This window comes from Sinohyriopsis cumingii, chromosome 12 (genome assembly GCF_028554795.1).
Source record: "Sinohyriopsis cumingii isolate HCF-2022 chromosome 12, ASM2855479v2, whole genome shotgun sequence".
NCBI classification, from domain to species: Eukaryota; Metazoa; Mollusca; class Bivalvia; order Unionida; family Unionidae; genus Sinohyriopsis; species Sinohyriopsis cumingii.
Window position 1 is genome coordinate 53,711,386 of NC_142972.1, and position 19,265 is coordinate 53,730,650.

General features: G+C 34.7%; 2 long non-coding RNA genes across 2 annotated transcripts in view; both read left to right on the forward strand.

Moving 5' to 3' along the window:
• Positions 1 to 5,154, forward strand: part of LOC149786455 (uncharacterized) — a 50,658-nt gene extending 45,504 nt beyond the window's left edge. The window contains exons 2-4 of the long non-coding RNA XR_016424923.1: positions 506 to 825; positions 2,247 to 2,595; positions 3,795 to 5,154. This is a non-coding gene — a long non-coding RNA (uncharacterized LOC149786455). The remainder of the gene's footprint in view (positions 1 to 505; positions 826 to 2,246; positions 2,596 to 3,794) is intronic.
• Positions 5,155 to 11,578: 6,424 nt separating this feature from the next.
• Positions 11,579 to 18,864, forward strand: LOC149786456 (uncharacterized). The gene is made up of 2 exons (XR_016424925.1): positions 11,579 to 12,024; positions 17,121 to 18,864. It is a non-coding gene; the product is annotated as an uncharacterized LOC149786456 (long non-coding RNA).
• The last annotated feature ends 401 nt before the right edge of the window (positions 18,865 to 19,265 follow it).

Sequence of the window (19,265 nt, forward strand, 5' to 3'; positions counted from 1 at the left end):
TTATAAATTGGGTCCAAGTGCAGCAGCATAGAACCTGATATGTGGTATCATAATGAGCTGGCAGATCAGGGTCTATGTTGCTTGTTCTGATGGTTACACTTAACAAAATGCACAGGCTGCCAATACATTATGTGACAGCAGATCTGGGACTGTGCAATGTACTGTTGTATCCAATTTGGTATTTCAGTCTTGTAAGATTTATGAAGACAGTTTTGCAGGAAGATTAGTTCATTAACTCGGTATGAATCATGTCTAGGTTTTAAAGCCGAATTTTGATGGGACACTGTATAGGTGCATCAGGAACTTATCAGGAAACATTCAGAACAGCTAATGTCTGCATAAGCAGGTGATACAGTATTTTGTAGACAAAATGATTTTGTCAAGCCATTCATGAAATTAGTGATTAAAGGATGGCTTGATCAGGGTGAGAGAGCTAGCTATAGCATAATTAAAGATGGAGTCTATAGCTATATTGGCAAGTGACCTTGTCTTGTTTTTATTTCAGGTGTTTTTTATAACCTGTGCTTGATGTAAGCTTCACCATCTGCAGGTCATCCATATACCAGAGACAAGATCAGTAAAATTCAAGAATATTATGCCTCCTTTTTGACTTGGAACTTGTATCAGAATTTTATTCCCAGCTCAGGGAGAAATGTACTAATGTGATTTTTAAAAAAATACTGAGCTTACAAAGATTGTTTTAAAATTTCATTCAACTGTCCAAGAAAGACAAGCCAGGTTTTTGGTGGGTTTTAAGTTGGATTCATACAACACTCAAAGGAGGATTTGACTGGAAAGCCATCTGGAGGATATTTCATGATCATGGTATGTATATATATCATTTTAATAGTTCTGTAATATCCAAGATCCAATATGCTATACTTGATGGAGAGATCATCAGTTCAAGTCACATACATTTTAATGTACTGACTAATTGATTCAGTCTTGTAACGAGTTTGCTTTTGAGCTCAGGGGACATATCTTCGCTTACCAAGGTTTGGATATATGAACCTGTCTACACCTTGGTGGATTTATTTGATATTTAAGTAATTTGGGTTTGTGAATTTCATCAGATGCAGTGCCAGTCATTGCATCCAATCTAAATCACTGTTCTATTTATTGTTGCCAGTGCCAACAACATGGCACTTTGTTGGCCTTGCAAGGACACAGTACCTGAGAGACAAGGGGAGCCAGAAGTTGATTGGATCTACCATCTTCAACTGATGTACAATGCATGCTATTGTGCTGGTTAGTTGGCATTGCATAATAAGGGAGGTCACTCATGAGATCCAATAGATGTCACTAGTGCAAAGCACCGAAATATCAGATAATTCCACCAAGGTGTATTTTTAGACGTATTGGAACCATAGCTAATGAAGATGGAGTGAACAATTGTATAGTAGTTGCATTTTAACTGTACTAATTACCAGTAAGTACAGTAAAACCTGTCTTGCAAGACCACAGCTATGAGAGACCACCTGTCTTGTGAGACAGGATTCTCAGTGCATTGATTTATTGATTATATAGTGTAATGTCCAGTTATTGAGAGATCACTTTTTTTAGAAGGTGTGGTCTCTCAAGATGGATTTTACTGTATTTCTTTCCTGTTCAAATGTTTATGGAAGTGAGTTGTTGGATGTAATGAAAATTGTGACCTTGTATTTAAATGTACAAGTCTTTGAGGGATCTGTTGCAGGTGTTTATTCTTTTGGGAAGTTTATATTAGTAAGGTTTGGTTTGCTTCAATGCTTACAGAGCTCTCAGTAACATGGGGTCCAGTATCTTGGACCACCAATTGTCAGTCTTGGATCCCCAGTCTTCAAAGGGTGTGTGTCCAATGGAGGCATTTTTTTTTTTTTTTAGAAGAATTTTTGAATAAATATCCCTTTTGTAGTGAAAGCTACAACTAGGTCAATTAAGGCAGTTGAGTGCAAGGCAAACAAATTGATTTTAATATCTTTTACAGCCTCCTTTATTTAACTGCAATTAATTATCTGGTGTTTGTCGTCAAGCATAATCACTCAGCTGAGTAGTCTGTTCCTCTTCTGCAAACATCTCTGAATTTAATCCGAATAGACTAGATCATATAAATTTGTCAGTTCTGCCTTGATTCGGTTTAAGAATTTTTTGATTATCCAGTACCAGACACAGAGGTGCAGTGAAGTGCAGTGAAATATATTGGCTTGATTAAATTGATAGATTGTAAGATGTATAGTTTATATGTGATTTATATTCAAATCAACAAGGAACATGGCCATGTGGCAAGCAAGCCTGTTAAGTTCATTTGGAATGGGGAAGATGTGCAGTGATGACACTGATGGTGTAAAGCAGTTAAGGACTGATTCCAGTGGTAAAGAAAATGAAGCAGTGTCTATTCAACATAGGACAAAAAAATGTTACAATTTCTTGATTGGCTTTGTAAAGCCAGAGTGATGGACATACTTCAGCAAAGTGCAGTCTTTGCTGTAATCCAAGGAAAAGCAATTCTTTTGAGATTTCCAGTGCCAGGACCCTTCAGTTCTCATCACCATGAAATGAATGGAGATCACTTGATGACTTTGGATCAACCAGTTTGGTTGCCTGATTAGACTATAGGTAAAGAAGTTTTTTTTTTCTAGCAATCTTAGTTAATACTTGAGCATGTGTAATTGTGTCTTTCTTATTTTTTATTTTTTATTATATTACTTAAATGTGAAATATAGATACTTACTGGCAAAATAATTTTCATAGTTTTTCATTCCTATATTTTTAGTAGTCCTAATAATAAAATGTTCTACTGATTTCTTGTTCAAATCCCAACAAAGAATCCAAGATGGAAGACAATGGCATATGCTGCAATCTGTAGTGTTGAAGTCTACAGTTCCTTGTAGAAATAAAAATTATCACTCATGTGAAAAATATGACCTTATATTTTCACTTATGAAAATATAAGATTTCTCAGCATAATATATGATACCTATTACCTGCAGCAACAGAACTAAGTACTTTGTGAGCGATAACAAATGAAACAGCCATTCATTTCAGACATGGAAATTGATCTTAGATAATGAAATTTGACCAGACACCAGTTGCATATCTCTGAAGTTATTTCCCTTGACAAGCCTACAGTATGCAGTGCTAAATCAGCCTTGCATTGTTTTCACATAGTGTCAGATTGCTTACCAGAATGACAAAAATGTAATTTACTACAATAGATTTGGTCAACCCACGTTCTTAAGTCATGTATATTTATATGATCAGCCTATGAAACTGAGGTCAGTGTGAATAGTGTGTGGAATTTGAGCGTTTTGTGCTGAAGAATGAGATTAATCTTATAAACTTTGATTCTGGAGCAAGTCTGGTCAATAGCAACAAGAAAATTTTATTTTTTTATGTTAATACCAGATATATTTCAACATGAGGTACCAAAAATGATATGTTTTAGCTTGTGACTTTGCCACTTGTTAAAAATATCATGTTTTTGGTACCACACAATGAATTATATATTGTATTGATGTAGGAAAAGAAAATATTTTCTATATAATGTCTTTGTTGCATTTATTATTATTATTATTGTTGTTATTATTATTTTTCTTATTATTATTATTCTTATTATTATTATTATTATTATTAATTCAAAAGTCTTAGGTTCATTTAGAACACATTTTTAATTTGAATGGTCTAGATATATTTATGATATTCTTAATGTAGTAGGTAAATGAATATATGAACTGTTTAAAATCACATCATCTTAGGTAATCATCACATTCATTTGTTTTTATGACATACCATTTTATCCATGTTCGTTGTTTCAGAGACAAAATGGATGTCCACATCTGCAGGATGACAAGAAGATATATACTGGTCAGGATGTCAAAGTGGACATGCTTACATCATTAAATTCTCAAGTAGTTGATGATGTTGACAAAGGCATTTACAAATCTGAATTTCTTGGACACTCCATTTCATCATCTTAAATGTATTAAATTTGCACACACACACAGAGAGTGTTGATAACATGTTGGACTCTCATTTTTGTGTGGGACCTCTGAAGCTTGAATCTATCTCTCACAGTTTATCTATTTAGATCCTGTGCTATATCACACCTACCATAAGTGGTCAATGAGAACTACCACATCATTTTATTACTGCTTGACCATATATTGGGATAAGTAACTGAATTATCTGCCAATCAAAATTACTTCAAAGAAAACAAATTTTGTATGATTAATTGTTAAGTATATTTGATTTGATTATATCTGATTTAATATATATTTATTTCATTTTAATTGTTTGTCAGTTTTATAAAAACAATTTCATTTCATGACATTGTAATGTAAATTTGTTCACTAGAGATGATACTTTTTTTTTTTAGAAAATAGTTTGACCTTGACTGGTAGTTTATAAACACCAGGTTTTGATCTAAATCCTGACCTTGTTTCAGAATTTGTAGCAACCTTTGTAAACAAGTTCTATTTTATTTTAAAATGATTGGTTGTTTCCAAGGTCATGATGGGACTTTGTCTTTAAGATATTAACAATTTTTTATTTTTTTATTTCTAAGAGTAAAAATGATTGGTTTTCGTCAGGGTCACACTGGGTAAACATGATCTGTAACAAGTACTTGCTTTAGAAACTTCCAGAAGATGATTATGTGACCCTTGTTTACATTTTAGAAAGCCCATATAATCCATGTTTTGGAGAATTAATCTCAGTAGAAGCTGGGCTGTTAAACTGTTGTATGTTGTGCTGTTTGGAGTTATTTCAAACTACATGTACTCGGTTTGGAGTTATTTCAAATTACTTGGATTCAGAAGGATTAATTCCATTATTTTTCTGGAAAATACGTGTGCTCATGTAATATTGCGGAACAAGGACAGTTTTTTATAAAAATTTATTTAGCTATCAGAAACCGGAGTGATAATCTTTATTTCTACAAGGAACTGTAGACTTCAACACTACGGATTTCAGCATACGCTATCGTCTACCATTTTGGATTCTTCATCGGGATTTGAACATGAAATCAGTAGAACATTTTGTTATTATGACTCCTAAAATTTTATTCTCGGATTAATTTTGGATTAATTTTGGATTTGATTCTATAAAACTGTAAGTTCATATTTTTTCCATTTTTACAGAATTTTTCCAGGGAAATAAATTATTGTATTTTTCAAAGCTTGTTTTTTCACTCTTTCTTGTGTTCCTTTTTATTTGAGCATAAACAAGTGACATAAGATAATTAAAGTGGATCACCATTTGATTTCAGTCTATTGAGTTGATGCAATTAAATTGGCAAAAAACACTAGCCATTAGTGTTGGTTTCTTTATGAACTGAGTAAAGGACAGTAATGATTCTTTTAAATTTTATTTGATTATACAGAGGTTCAGTTTCCAAATGCAAAATTGCATTTAAACCCAAGTTGCTGTCTGTGTTTCTTTTTAAACAACAAAATTTATATTATGACCACTTTAAAAGTTTTTGTCACGTGAAGTCATCATTACTCTGTTGATAAAATTTTTTACTAAGCTATTCTCAAAAGGAAAAGTTAAAAGGAAGATTTGGAGAAGGAACATTTCCATGAAAGTAGTGAGATAAAATATAAGGCTCGTCACATGGCCACTGAGTCTGGGGCAGATATTTAAATAACATTCTGACGCAGCAAGATGGAGAACCATTTTCTGATATGGAAATGATGCATGCATTATAAGAAGAATGATGTTGAATTTGTCATTGCAATTCAGGTTGTGAGACTGTTGTGTGAATTGATCAAGTTTTCAGAGGAATGTTAGGGAAAGCCACAATTCCAGTAAATTCCATTCTGTTCTTGCTGATGTAAGTACAGAATAAATAGTAGCAGATACAAGATACTTGAACAACGGAAAATTGTTAAATTAAGCCATTTGAAGAAAGTAAATGTTTCAGATATTTCTTTTGTTCTTTCTGTGGATTTAAGTGCATACATTTACTTGAATCTAGGTTAGAGATTGAAATTTAGGGACAAGCTAAAAAGTAGGTTGTGTGTGTGACTTCTCTGAAACTACTTGTCCAGCACAAGTGGATAACAATTTTTTATCAGCCCCTGGAGACTTACCACAGTATTTGGTACCAGAAGTGATAGTTTGGGCAATCATGCATAAAGAATTGTACACAAAAGGGGATAAATCACACATCTCTTATCCTGAATAAAAACGTTGGCTTCCAAATGACCAAAATGGAATACATAAGCTTGCTTCATAAACAAATCTGTAGCAATATGAAATTTAGATCTACAATACATGTATGTGTAAGCACTTCTTTATCAGTTCTACTGTATACGTACAATATAAATTCTTGTGTTAAATATGTAATACTAATTGACAATAATTTAGTATCAAAGAGAACTACTGCAGTAATTTTTAGGAGTTTCATGTAAATGGTCATAATGGTGACGATGTAACAAGGAAGTAATAAGCAAATAACCAAATAACCAACAGGACTCCCTGAAAGTCCAGAGACCCTCGTAAACTCAACCTAGGGGACATTTTAGGGTCCTTTGTCTTGGAATGCTGGAGAAAGCTCTGATTTTGTACCCAGAGTGTATACCATCCAGCATCCACAAAGTTACATGAAGGAAGTTTCTCAAGACAAAATGTTATTGAGTGAAACCTGTTTTTCTTTGATTCACAAAGATTTTATCTTTGATCTTTTGATTTCAAAATCAGTGGGTCTATCCCTTATCTAAAATGCAAGTCCTGCACACACTTTGACCTTTTGATCCCAAAATCAACTGGCTTCTAACTTTTTCAAAATTTTAAGTCATACGCAGAATTTTGTGAAGATACCTGGTTATGAACTAATGTTCTGTGCAGAAATAATGTACAATTTAAAGTTTACAGTAACAGTGACCTTGACCATTTGACATTTACACTCCAAAATAGTCTTCTTACTCCAAATGCAAGCCATTCAAAAAATCAAGTCCAAGTACATAATGTATAACAAATGTTATTATCCAGAATCCATTTCAAGCCTTTTAGGCAGTGACCTTGACCTTATAATACTAAATTTTCCATAGGCTACTTATCCAAAGTGCAACTAGCCATTCACTAAATTTGTTTAAGGTGTGTGGTATAAAACCAGTTTTGTGGTACAGAAAGCATTTTTGGAATGGATACATTTTGTATCCATCCTCATTGGTACCACAAAGGGACATTAGCACTCATTGACCAGATCACCTGTTATATGTATGATCCAGTTGTATCAAAAACATTATGTCTTCAGACTTCATCTTGGCTTAGCACCATGTTCTATTCTGCTTTATTCACCAGCAAAATGTAGCACTTTTATTAACTGTTTGCCTTATTTAGTTCACAAACATAGCAGAATAGAATTTTATAGTTTATGTCCGCCTTTCCTTTGCAAGTAATGAAGATATTACCAAATCTTTATGATTATTGACTGTGTGAAAAGGATGTCACGTTTGAGAAAATAGTTTTTCTTTACCATTTAATTTGCAAAAATAACAAAATACTGAAGTGTATTTCAGATGGTTTGATGTATTTGAACTATTATAGGAAGATAATCGTCATTTTGTCTGTTCTGCATTAATTCCTTGTCCTCTGAATCAGTCAAAGATGACTGCGAGGGTTTATTGTTCGAAATTTTCAAGCGTGTCTGAAGGTCTTTGTGCAGTTGGAGTGAAGAGTCAAGGTAAGATGTTAGATTCCTTTTTTTATGCTCCTGTTATATGTATTGAAGTATATTGGGTTGCCCACATTGCAGTGTAAAAAGAAGTCACCTGTCTGACCCATCTAATGGAAAATAACTTAATTCTTTTAAGAACCCACCCAACTGATCTATCAAATGGGATATAACTTCAAACTTGTAAACAGATATTATTTTTAGAAACATGTTTATAGATCCTATGCAATCTACAGGCACTCTTAATATCTTAAAATAGAACCTATGCCCATGTACAAAATTTAGCTGTGTAATGTCTTGCTTATAATCATTACAATTTACAGTCATGAACAAAAATGACAAAAAATATAGATATACACAACACATGGCTCAATCCAGTAAACTTTGTTTGCATTCATACCAACTTTGGAATAAGGTTTTACAGTGAGAATATCTAAACCAAAGTTGATTGTCATGAATTTCCAGCAAATTGTAATGGAGTTATGTCCCTGCTGACTATAAAGTTTTACTTCCAACTTCATTTCTGCTTTGTGTGTTTGGAAGGTCTTTTAGGATTGATATTAAATCTTTGTCAGAGTCTCTATATTGAGAAGCTATAGGTGAAGGTTAATTTTCACCATTTTCCAAAAGAACTAAATGTAGTTATTGCTCCTGTTTGACTTGGAACTTGGATCAGAATTTGGTTTCCATTCACAAACATTTGAAGGATTCACACTTCATGGATTCTAGACACGCCCCAATTGCAACAAATTTACAGAGGCATCCATTTTGTATTGACTCATTTCTAGTATCTGTTATTTATTTTATGCAAAACTGAATTTGTACTTGCCATTCTTAAAGCTTTGTCCATACATTATTACACATGAATGATTGTCAGCATAACTTACTAACATGGGTTACAGTATTCATTACTGCTTTGTACTCATTATAGTTGGTAATACTATGACTCACACAGAACATAATTTAACCTGCCATGAGGCTTGAGTTTACATAATTTTATTATTTTATAGATTCTATTCCTTTCTGATTTTATGCACCAATTGTAAATTGTGCAAATTGAAATAAGGTTCTTTCTGTCTTGTGCCCTTTTAACTGGATATTTCTGGTTAATAAGGAGTTTTCTCCTTTTTTCCTCCTTTCTTTATATGCCATGAGTATTTATATTCCGACATCAGTTGCACCTATAATACACACTTAAGACACAATTTCGTTGTAATTCCCTGTTCAGTGTAGGCTTTTCACTTTGCTTCAAATAACACATCTTTACCCTTGGAGCACTAGCAGCGCACTGATATTTCTATGTGCATTTATGAATAAGAATTACGCAGTTCCATGCCTAAAGGATAAGCCCCTCCCACTGGAAGATTTAGCTTCTGTCATCCCTAATTGGTCATCATGCCAATCATTTGATTTTCTTTTTGCCTAGGTTCAGGTTTTTTTGCACCTTCATGGCATGCCATGGGGTATCAGACCTGACTGTGCCATTGGCCATAGTTCTGCTATACAAAGTGTTAAATATGTTTGAAGTCATTTTAGAAATGCAAAATTTCATAACTCTTAAGTAAGGCATACAGCCCACTTGATTTGATATTGGTCTGCCCTTCATTTCATTACACTCCCATTTATATATTTGCCAATTAACTTAGAACTGAATGTCAGCCCAAAATAAGAGACAATAGTTAAAGTGTCACCAGCATAAGATAACATGATATTGTGATGCACCAGCTATTCCATTAAAAATAATTATTCTTAACAACAGTTCTTAAGTTTTAACACAGTAATGGAATTGCATGTATACACAGTTACAGGTAACTGTCATGTCTTCAGTGACTTTTTCCTTGTTAAAAGGGATAACAGTATTTGTTAGACACCGTAAGTAAATGTTTATGAACAAAGAATGGTAACATAAGCACGTTTCACTCACAAAATTGACATACTTCGCATGTATTTATTTTCATAGGTATTTAATGCCTTGCAAGAAATTTAATTTGTTTTGGTACTTGAATTCATTAATTGGGTTAGGAAGGGTAATTTTTCATTTGGTTTTTATACCACCACCCTCAATCTTTATAGGCTGAGGTATCTGTCTCTCCAGCCACCCTTCTGTCCCGCACATGTCAAGTCATGTATGCTTTAATAGATTGTCATGGAACTTGGTAAATATTTTGGTCATGACCTAAAGATGCACACTTCAGCAAATCACTTTCCTTCAACAGTATTTAGCTCAACTGGTGCTAGATCCAAAGAGCTTATGGTATGGCCCGCTGTCCATTGTCCATCATCTGTCCATCCATTTGCAAAATTTTATTATTGCTACTCCTCTTAATGGATTGCCATGAAAGTCACAAACATTCATCGCAGAGGCAAGTGGGTCCTAAATTATAATAGAGCTGATTAGACATTCAATATTGAAAATATTCCCATCGCTACTCCTTCTGAATAAATGATTGGTTTTCAGTGAAAGAGTTTTTATGATGTCTAGTTGGACCAAAATGGTGCTTGTCTGATTTCCAATATGTCAGAAATTCTTGTTATTCCTACACCCTCCAGCTAAACCCCAGTAAAAACCACCAAACCACAGGAAGCTACTGGTAAGCTTTATCACATAGCCTTCTAGACCAAGCCTGAGACCCACATGGACAGGGGATAGACGGCAGTGATCAAATAAAGGCAAGTACTTTAGACTGCGTGGTCACCCAGGGCACCAGAATGAAAATTATGCAGCTTGGACATCCAGTATGGCTGCCACTTTGGCCATGATGGAAATCGTGTTACTGCTGCTAATGCTGAAAAGATAGTGATATTGGCATGAGGTTTTCACCAATGTTCTTATTATAATATCTGATTGATTGTAAGTGCAAATGTTGCCAAGCTTTTATCAAATATGGCTGCCTTAATGGTGATCTTGAAAATATTTGTATCACAGCTCCACCTGAATGGATGGTTATGTTGGATTGGGATTTTAACTAAAAGACTTTAAATGATGTGTGATGTCTTATAAATGAAAATGGTGCAGATCATTCATCCAGTATAGCCACTATAATGTCTTCTTTGAAAATCCTGTTATTGCTCAGAAATGTCATAGATGGCTTCAACAATCAACAGTTAAAAGGAAGAAATGGTCTTACCTTGAATTCCTGGATTTGTTTTCTCCAGTTCTAGGAAATCAGTACCTTTGAGTTACTTTTGCTGCTATGATAATCTTGCACAACTAGTCCTGCAATTTTTGATAGATTGACACAAAACTTGCTCAGTGTATGGTCATCGCCTGATTATATGCATAGCATCAAATCACTTTATTTCCACAATTTTTACAAGAGTTATTGCCCCTTTTGACTTGCAGTTCAGTGCAGTATGACAGAGTATTCTGAAAGCAGCTTACCTCAGAATGTTTCAGTGAATCACCATGTATCTTGGGAAATAATTACGACCATCATCTGAAGATGTGTATACTGACATGTCACTGTGATGTTTAGCTGCACTGATCATTTATAGACAAAGATGGAGATCAGCCATTAAAAATTGTGGCTGTTGTAAAAAAAATTGTTAAAAATAAAAATCTCCTTGATCTAAAAAATATTAGGCTCTGACATAAAGTATCATGGCATTTCAGTATTGGGCAATTTATGTTTTCATTGAATATGGATGAAATTATCAAGATATAAAAACTGGATAAACTTTGAAACAGTTGTTTTGACAACATGTGCAGTGAACAGCATTTGAAACAAATTGAATGGAAATCATCCTACTGATATGGATTTTTAGGCCAACTGCTATTTCATTTAAGTGTCAGCTTGTTGTGTACATGTTTTCATGGTAGAAAGTCGTCAAAGAATGATGTTTGAACTATGGCTGTCAACATTTTGGGGAGATACCAAAGGATTCATCATTACCAAGTCTAACAATGTCTGTGGGGTAAATTCCATCTTTGTCCTATGGCTATAAATGCTGATGGGATTTTTTGTAGCTTTCTCCACAGGAAATTTTAATGCAGACTTGACTGTAACTGCAGATGTCATCACTTGTGAGACAATTGACACTGACTTCATCACACTTGAGGTTGTAGAGAAGGACTCACACCAAAGTTATGAACTCCTGTGAAATATATTTTAATGCAGACTTCACTGTAACTGCAGATGTCATCACCTGTGAGATTTTGTCACACTTGAGGTTGCAAAGAAGGACTAACACCAAAGTTATGAATCACAGTAGCCATTCTTAAAACTCTTTAAGTGTCAGATGTTGGAAGTTTTGTGACGTCTTATTTACTTTTCACTTGCACCATGGTATAACACAGTCATGTGATAAAATATGTGGTTAGAATATCCAGTGTTGAGGAAGGTGATAAAGAAACTTTGTTATTGTAGGTATGTGCTCTTATGATTTACCCTTTTAAAGATCTGTAATACCTTTTTTGTGAAATTGGACAATGCAGTTCCTGGTAATAATAATTTCTGTGCAAAGTGACACTAAATTTCTTCTTTGAGTTGCCAAAATGTGTGCCACAATCTTAATGTATTCTGGGGTTAATACTGTCAAAAATTGCTGTGCCCATCACTTCTGACTGGCATAGGCTAAGTATGCAGAAAAAATCCCTTAATCTTTTTTTATTTTTCTTGATTTCTGGGGTTAATAACAGGTCATGTCACTGTATAATCAATAAATCTGTGTATGAGCTGATGGTCTCTCTATTCAGGTGGTCTCTCATAGCAGTGGTCTGACCATACAGTCTGACAATGCAAATATGGTTGCTTTTACCTACAGTTTGTGTGTTACTGTTGTTGTTTTTGTGGCCTTAACATCATTTTTCAGCACATGATAGGCTATAGATGGCAGCCAGTATACCTGATAGAGGAAGAACCTGGGAAATCCCTGGAAAGACCCAGTGACTCAAAGGAAGCTACTGGCAAGCTTTATCACATGCTCTTGGTGGCCCACTTGGGGTCGCCTTGCTTTGCTAAAACAGGTTAAGAATTTGTGTATAGCTCATGGTCTTAGATTCTTCCATGTTTTTTTACATCCTAGCCTACATAGGGGGCCCTTTTCTGACCAGCACAGTTACATGTAGGAATAAATGAATATCTTTACTCAGTTGTAAACTTTCTATAATTTAATGACTATGCATTGTATATTGCAGTATGTTACCACCAAGAGGTTAACTGTATTGTACATGTGAATGAATACAGGAATAAGATGAGTGGACTGCATGGCTTTAATGCAGGTCCTCAGTTGTAGTGGCTAATCAAGGTAATTAGTGATGAATGAACTATGATTCTGATAATGGCTGCCACTCCAAGGTTTCAAAAAGTCTGACTTTAATTCAGTAAAATAGGACTTCTAAGGCATGGAGGATAATAGCAGCTTCTGTGGCAGCTTTCAAGAACATTAATTTTACCAAAAATTAAAATCTCTCCTTTTTATAAACTTCTTACAGTATCTCAACTTTTATAGAGAAAGGGCTGTTCTTTTTTTGTTTTTTGTATGTCCTGTCACTTTAAGGTACTTTTTAAAATGTAATGGTATTTTTGAATATAGACTGGTTATAATTTTACTTGACTAAAAGTTTAAATGCAAGGGAAAAAGTGCCAGAAATCTGCTTTTCCTTGGTCTTTAAAGGGAGGTAACCATCATATGTTACATGACATTTAACCTGTCAGAAAATGGGTTAACATTTTGTTGTTAGGTGACTTCAGTCTGAATTTGTTTCCTGCATGATAGAATGCTAAAAGATCTGTAGATTTGGACAATATTATCATTGATTACACAATAGATGTGGGCAATATAACCACTGATTACACTTTAGATGTGGGAAATATAACACTGGACAACAAATTTTTACAAAAGTCATGTTACTGAAATAAAATTAGTCAATTCTTATCAATTTTTATGTGCTGAACACGAATATGACAGTCAAATTGCAAAATTGGCTCTAGTTTTTTTGTAATCTGCAAGAAATTAATGTTTACATAACGAAATGCATTCCAATAGTAAAAGGTCAACTGTAATAGCCTACCTATAAAAAATCAAGTCATTGACTACATCTTAGATTTCTTCGCCTGTCTCTTGTACAGATATTCGGGAGCATCTCTGAGGAGTGTCCAGCAGTAGTCAGCCAGCATTGTAGTGGACCATTTTCCCTGGTATCTTTGTTCCATTGTTGCGATATCTTGATGAAAACGTTCGCCGTGTTCATCACTAACAATACCACAGTTGCTAGGAAAGAAATCCAAATGGGAATGAAGGAAGTGAATCTTTAGAGACATATTGCAGCCAAGTTTCTTATACTTCATCAACATGTCTTCTACTAGTTCCTTATAGTTTTCTGCCCTAACATTTCCGAGGAAGTTTGTAGAAACTAGGCGAAAAGCATTCCATGCTTGTTTCGCGTCACCTTCCAGCAAGTTGTTGAACCGGTCATCTTTGAAAAGCTCTCGAATCTGAGGACCCACAAAAACTCCCTCTTTAATCTTTGCTTCGCTGAGTCGAGGGAATTTTTCATGCAGGTATCGGAATGCTGGCAAAGTCCGGTCAATGGCTTTCACGAAGTTCTTCATCAAACCTAGTTTGATGTGAAGGGGTGGTAGCAAGATTTTCTGAGCCTCAACCAGAGCTGGGTGTTGGATATTCTTCTCTCCAATGGCTACATTCTGCCTGTGAGTCCATTCCTTCCTCATGTAGTGCATTTCCCTTGCTCGGCTATCCCACTCGCATAAGAAACACATGTATTTTGTATATCCTTGCTGCAGTCCCATTAAAAGGGCAACTACCTTCAAATCACCACAGAGGTGCCAGCTGTACTTGTTATACTCAATGGAATTCAGTAGCTGCCTTAAGTTATCGTATGTCTCTTTCATGTGGACAGCATACGCTACTGGAATAGATGGAAGAATGTTTCCATTGTGCAAAAGCACAACCTTGAGACTCAGTTTCGAAGAGTCCACAAATAGTCTCCATTCTTGTGGGTCATGAGTGATTTTTAAAGCATTCATGAGGCCCTCAATATCGGAACAGAATATCAGATTACTTTCCTTTCTGAAGAAAGGCTCCAATTGCTGGTGGCGCTTTCGATATGCAGTAATTGTGACATCTTCTTCTAGAAGATTCCATTGTTGGAGTCTTGATCCTAGCAATTCTGCCTTGTTCTTTGATAAGTCCAAATCACGAATCAGGTCATTTAGTTCTTCCTGTGTTATTCTGTGTGGGGTTGATGATGCACCACAGTGAAAATCTGGATCACTGCATGCTGATGGACCAGGAGAAGAACAGGTCGACTCACCTTTGTCTTCGTCAGATGAATCAAGAGAATATTCTGCTGGAGGTTCTGGAATAGGAAGTCCCTCACCATGTGGAACTGGTCTCAATGCAGACGGAATGTTTGGGTAGACTATTCTCGACTTCTTTCGCTTCGTTATTCCGCCGGAAAGAGGAGGAACCAAGCAGAAGTAACAGTCATTTAGGTGGTTGCTTGGCTCTCTCCACACCATTGGGACTGCAAACGGCATTGATGACCTTTTGCAATTCAACCACTGTGAAAGCTGTGTTGTACATGTAGCACAGCATATATGTGGAGCCCAAGGCTTGTCTTGGTCACCAACCTTGCATCCGAAGTAAAGATGATATGCCTTCTTCACTTGAGAATTGATACTTTTCTTCTGGTTGGCAAATGTCACTTCCCCACAAATATAGCAAAAATTGTCCGCGGTATTAACACACTTTCGAGGCATTACTGTTCTTTATTGTACGTAAATGGATAAAATAATAAGTTTTATGTAACAGTAGCTTGAACTGTCTCGCACAACGTCTAAAATATTTTAAATGCTGAACCTATCTGATTGGGCTTTATATAGTACACTGCTTACGTCAGCTTCAGCAGCCGCCTGGCATTAGTATAATAGGCCTACACATGTATAGTACACTGCTGACGTCAACTTACTTCAGCAGCCGCATGGCATTAGTATTGCATTGCATCAGAAAATGATGCAATCAACTGTGGATGATGTGAGCATGATGGTATTATGCAATGTTACATCATTATTCCGGATGTTGCTGCAGTCCTACTGGAGAAATTTACACAGTGAAACATAGAAAATGAGGTATATGAATATCTTCAAAACGAGAGCCAATACAAATTTTTCACGGTTATATTCGTGTTCGGCACACCAAAATACTACAGATTAGGGCCTTTTCAAGTCAGTAATGATTTCACTGTTGACCAGTGTAATCATTGATTGTACACTGTGGAGGTGGGTTTAATAATAAAGGATCACACACTGAAGAGGTTGGCTATATAATCATTGATTACACAGCTTATTGGTGGGCTGTATAATTGTTGATTACACATTTTAGAGGTGGATTATATAATCATGGATTACACAGTGTAGAGGTTGGCTATGTAATCATTGATTACACACTTTAGAGGTGGGCTATATAATCATTGATTACACACTTTAGAGGTGGGTTATATAATCATGGATTACACAATGTAGAGGTTGGCTATATAATCATTGATTACACAGTTTAGAGGTGGGCTATATAATCATTGATTACACACTGTAAAGGTGGGCTATATAGTAATTGATTACACACTTTAGATGTGGGCTGTATAATTAATTACACACTATAGAGATGGGTTATATAATCATTTATTACACACTAGAGATGGGCTATATAATCATTGATTACACACTAGAGGTGGGCAATATAATCATTGATTACACACTTTAGAGGTGGGCTGTATAATATTACACACTTTAGAGGTGGGCTATATAATCAGTTTAGAGGTGAGCTATATAATTGATTACACATGTTAGAGGTGGGTTATATAATCATTGATTACACACTTTAGAGATGGGCTATATAATCATTGATTACACACTTTAGAGGTGGGTTATATAATCATTGATTACACACTGTAGAGGTGTATAATCATTGATTACACACTTTAGACGTGGGGTATGTAATCATTGATTACACACCGTTGATGTAAGGTGTATAATAATTGATTACAAACTGGTTTCTTCAGTAAATGCCCATTGACATTAGGTCAAGATTTTTGTATTATTTAGATACCTATAATAAATTCATTCAGTTGCCTTTAAAAAACGACAAAATCCATATATGGGAATGGGCATAAATCAGCTTCTCAATTTCAGAACTATTAGTCCATTGTATGATACAATGTCCTTTATATACACTGAGAATGAATAGAAGTATCATTTGTTCCTGTCTGATAGGTGCCCTTTATATAAAGGATAATTACACAGAGTCTATAAAGGATAATTACACAGAGTCTATAATTTTGGATTACAGAAAGTGTCTTTTTAGAGGAGGCATATAATATTTATGGTATTTGGCAAGACTATCCAACTCAATGGCTAGGAAGAGTTGCTAAGCAACAGTATATTTAGTTCTTCTACAGACTGATTATTTCTTTATGAATTGATAGCCACTGTTTTTCTTTCAGATGGACAAAGAGCAATTTTCATGTCCAGTCTATTACATGTTGTACAATCAGAAAGAGAATTTAACTTCCACATTAAGAATGAGCATGCGTAGGAGGCAGATCATGATGACACAATGTTTCTATTGCTCTTGAAGATTTGTTGGTGTTAATGGCAGGAAAAGATGTGAAATGGTACAACACCTCAGTCATAAAAGATAAATACATGAACAAAATGTGACAGCTAATTTCCTTTCAAATATTCCCTGTTAGGCCACATTTGAAGACAGCTTGGCATAAAGGTCAAATGTAAAGATGCGTCACCACCACACAAACACTGTTGGAGTATCAAGGACATTGAGGAAACGAAGGTACAGAGGATCATGTGCAGCCAGATTTACAACAAAGCGTGGGATGAAATGTCACCAGTGAACTTTGGATTGGTTCATGACTGAAATTTTGCAGTTTTTTAAATGTGTTCTTACAGGAGATGCAGCGCAAAGACAATAAAATCTGAATCATGCTTTAAAAAAAGTATTTTTAACAGAACATTTGCATTTTTATCTATTTAGGTGTTGATATTATTTTATGTTTAGTACTAATTATACAGTTAAAGATAACTTGAACTGAAAATTAAAGTTAAATATATTTGTTGTTACATTTTAAAATGTATCACATGTTTATGGATAATGCAGATGTAATACTTAATGTAAAATTTAATATACTTGCTATGGGTGGTACACTCTCAGCTTGACTCCAGAAATGTACTGTTAGGTACTCGCACAGTTCATTGCTTAATAAGTAGCCTTGACTTTTATAGTTTTCATTCTACTTCCGTGAATTCACACAATTTCATTTTATTGCCAATATTTAAAAGGGATGCTGGTCTAAAATTGCCATGTTTTAAAAATGTCTAACAATGGAATATATATTTGACATTTATTAGTCATAAAATTAAGTAGTCCTTTCCCCTATTGGATATATTTCTATCCATTAGTATCAGATATTGCTTTTAATTGACTTTTGTCATTTATATTATGAGAGAGAGAGACAGTGAGACAGAGGAACAAAAAATCATGGTGCATATCATGTGTTTATCTATCAGTAAATTAAAATTCTATCCTGGGTCTTTGAGGGGGTAACCACTATACGTTACGTGACATCTGCGTCTGTTGTCAAGGATACAGTATTCATCTTATCAGTTGTTTGTATGCTTGTTGTATATTTTCAGTAACCAGAACCAAGACATGCATAAGTACTCCATCATGATATATTCATGCCATTAACTTCTTTCTCTCTCACACGCTGAGTAAAGTTGACATATTTGCATTCTGTATTTCAGATATATAAAGATGAAGGCCAATTTCTTTGTTTAATGAACTTGGGGCCAAACTCCTTTAATGGGAATTAGTTATGTTAAGGTCAAATTCTATACTTGTTGTTTACTATATTGTTTGTCATTTTTCCTTTCATGTCATTTCCGAAACATATTTCATTATTTATAAAGATGAGAAGGAATTATATTTTTTTCCATTGTTGTGTTGATGTCACTGTATTTGTTGCAATATGCAAATAATTAAAGTACATAGAGTTCTCCAGGCAATGAATGACACATTAAAACATCGTTTAGGGAAGGTTTGGGAATCTTATTCATTGGTTGATTTTTGTTGAATACATGATGTATTGCAAATATTTTGTTCTTTATGAACTGCAGAGTTTAAAATATTTTCACATGCTCTTTTGTACAAAATAAACATGTAAACATCGACTTGCATTTTCAACATTTTCATTTCAGTCCTTAATCCATAAAGGCATATAATAACTGAATAATTAATTTTCATTGCAATTTCATAAATGAAGTTTGAGAAAATATTCAGTTTTTATTTTGCTTTATAAAGTGAAATTCAGCCTGCAGCAGGTATGTTTCATTATATCTTGGGGAGCAAGGTGTTAATTACATAGCACAAAATACTTGTACGGTCTGATTTTTCTGGTGAATGTTACATGCTGCTTCCATTTTCTCAATTTGGAAACAATCACATCTGGAATCATTTCCAAATTCGGAAACAGTAATGACAGCTGGAATCATTTCTGAATTGAGAATCAGTAATCGCATGCTGGAATCAATTCTGAATTTGGAAACAGTAATCACACTTGGAATCATTTCTG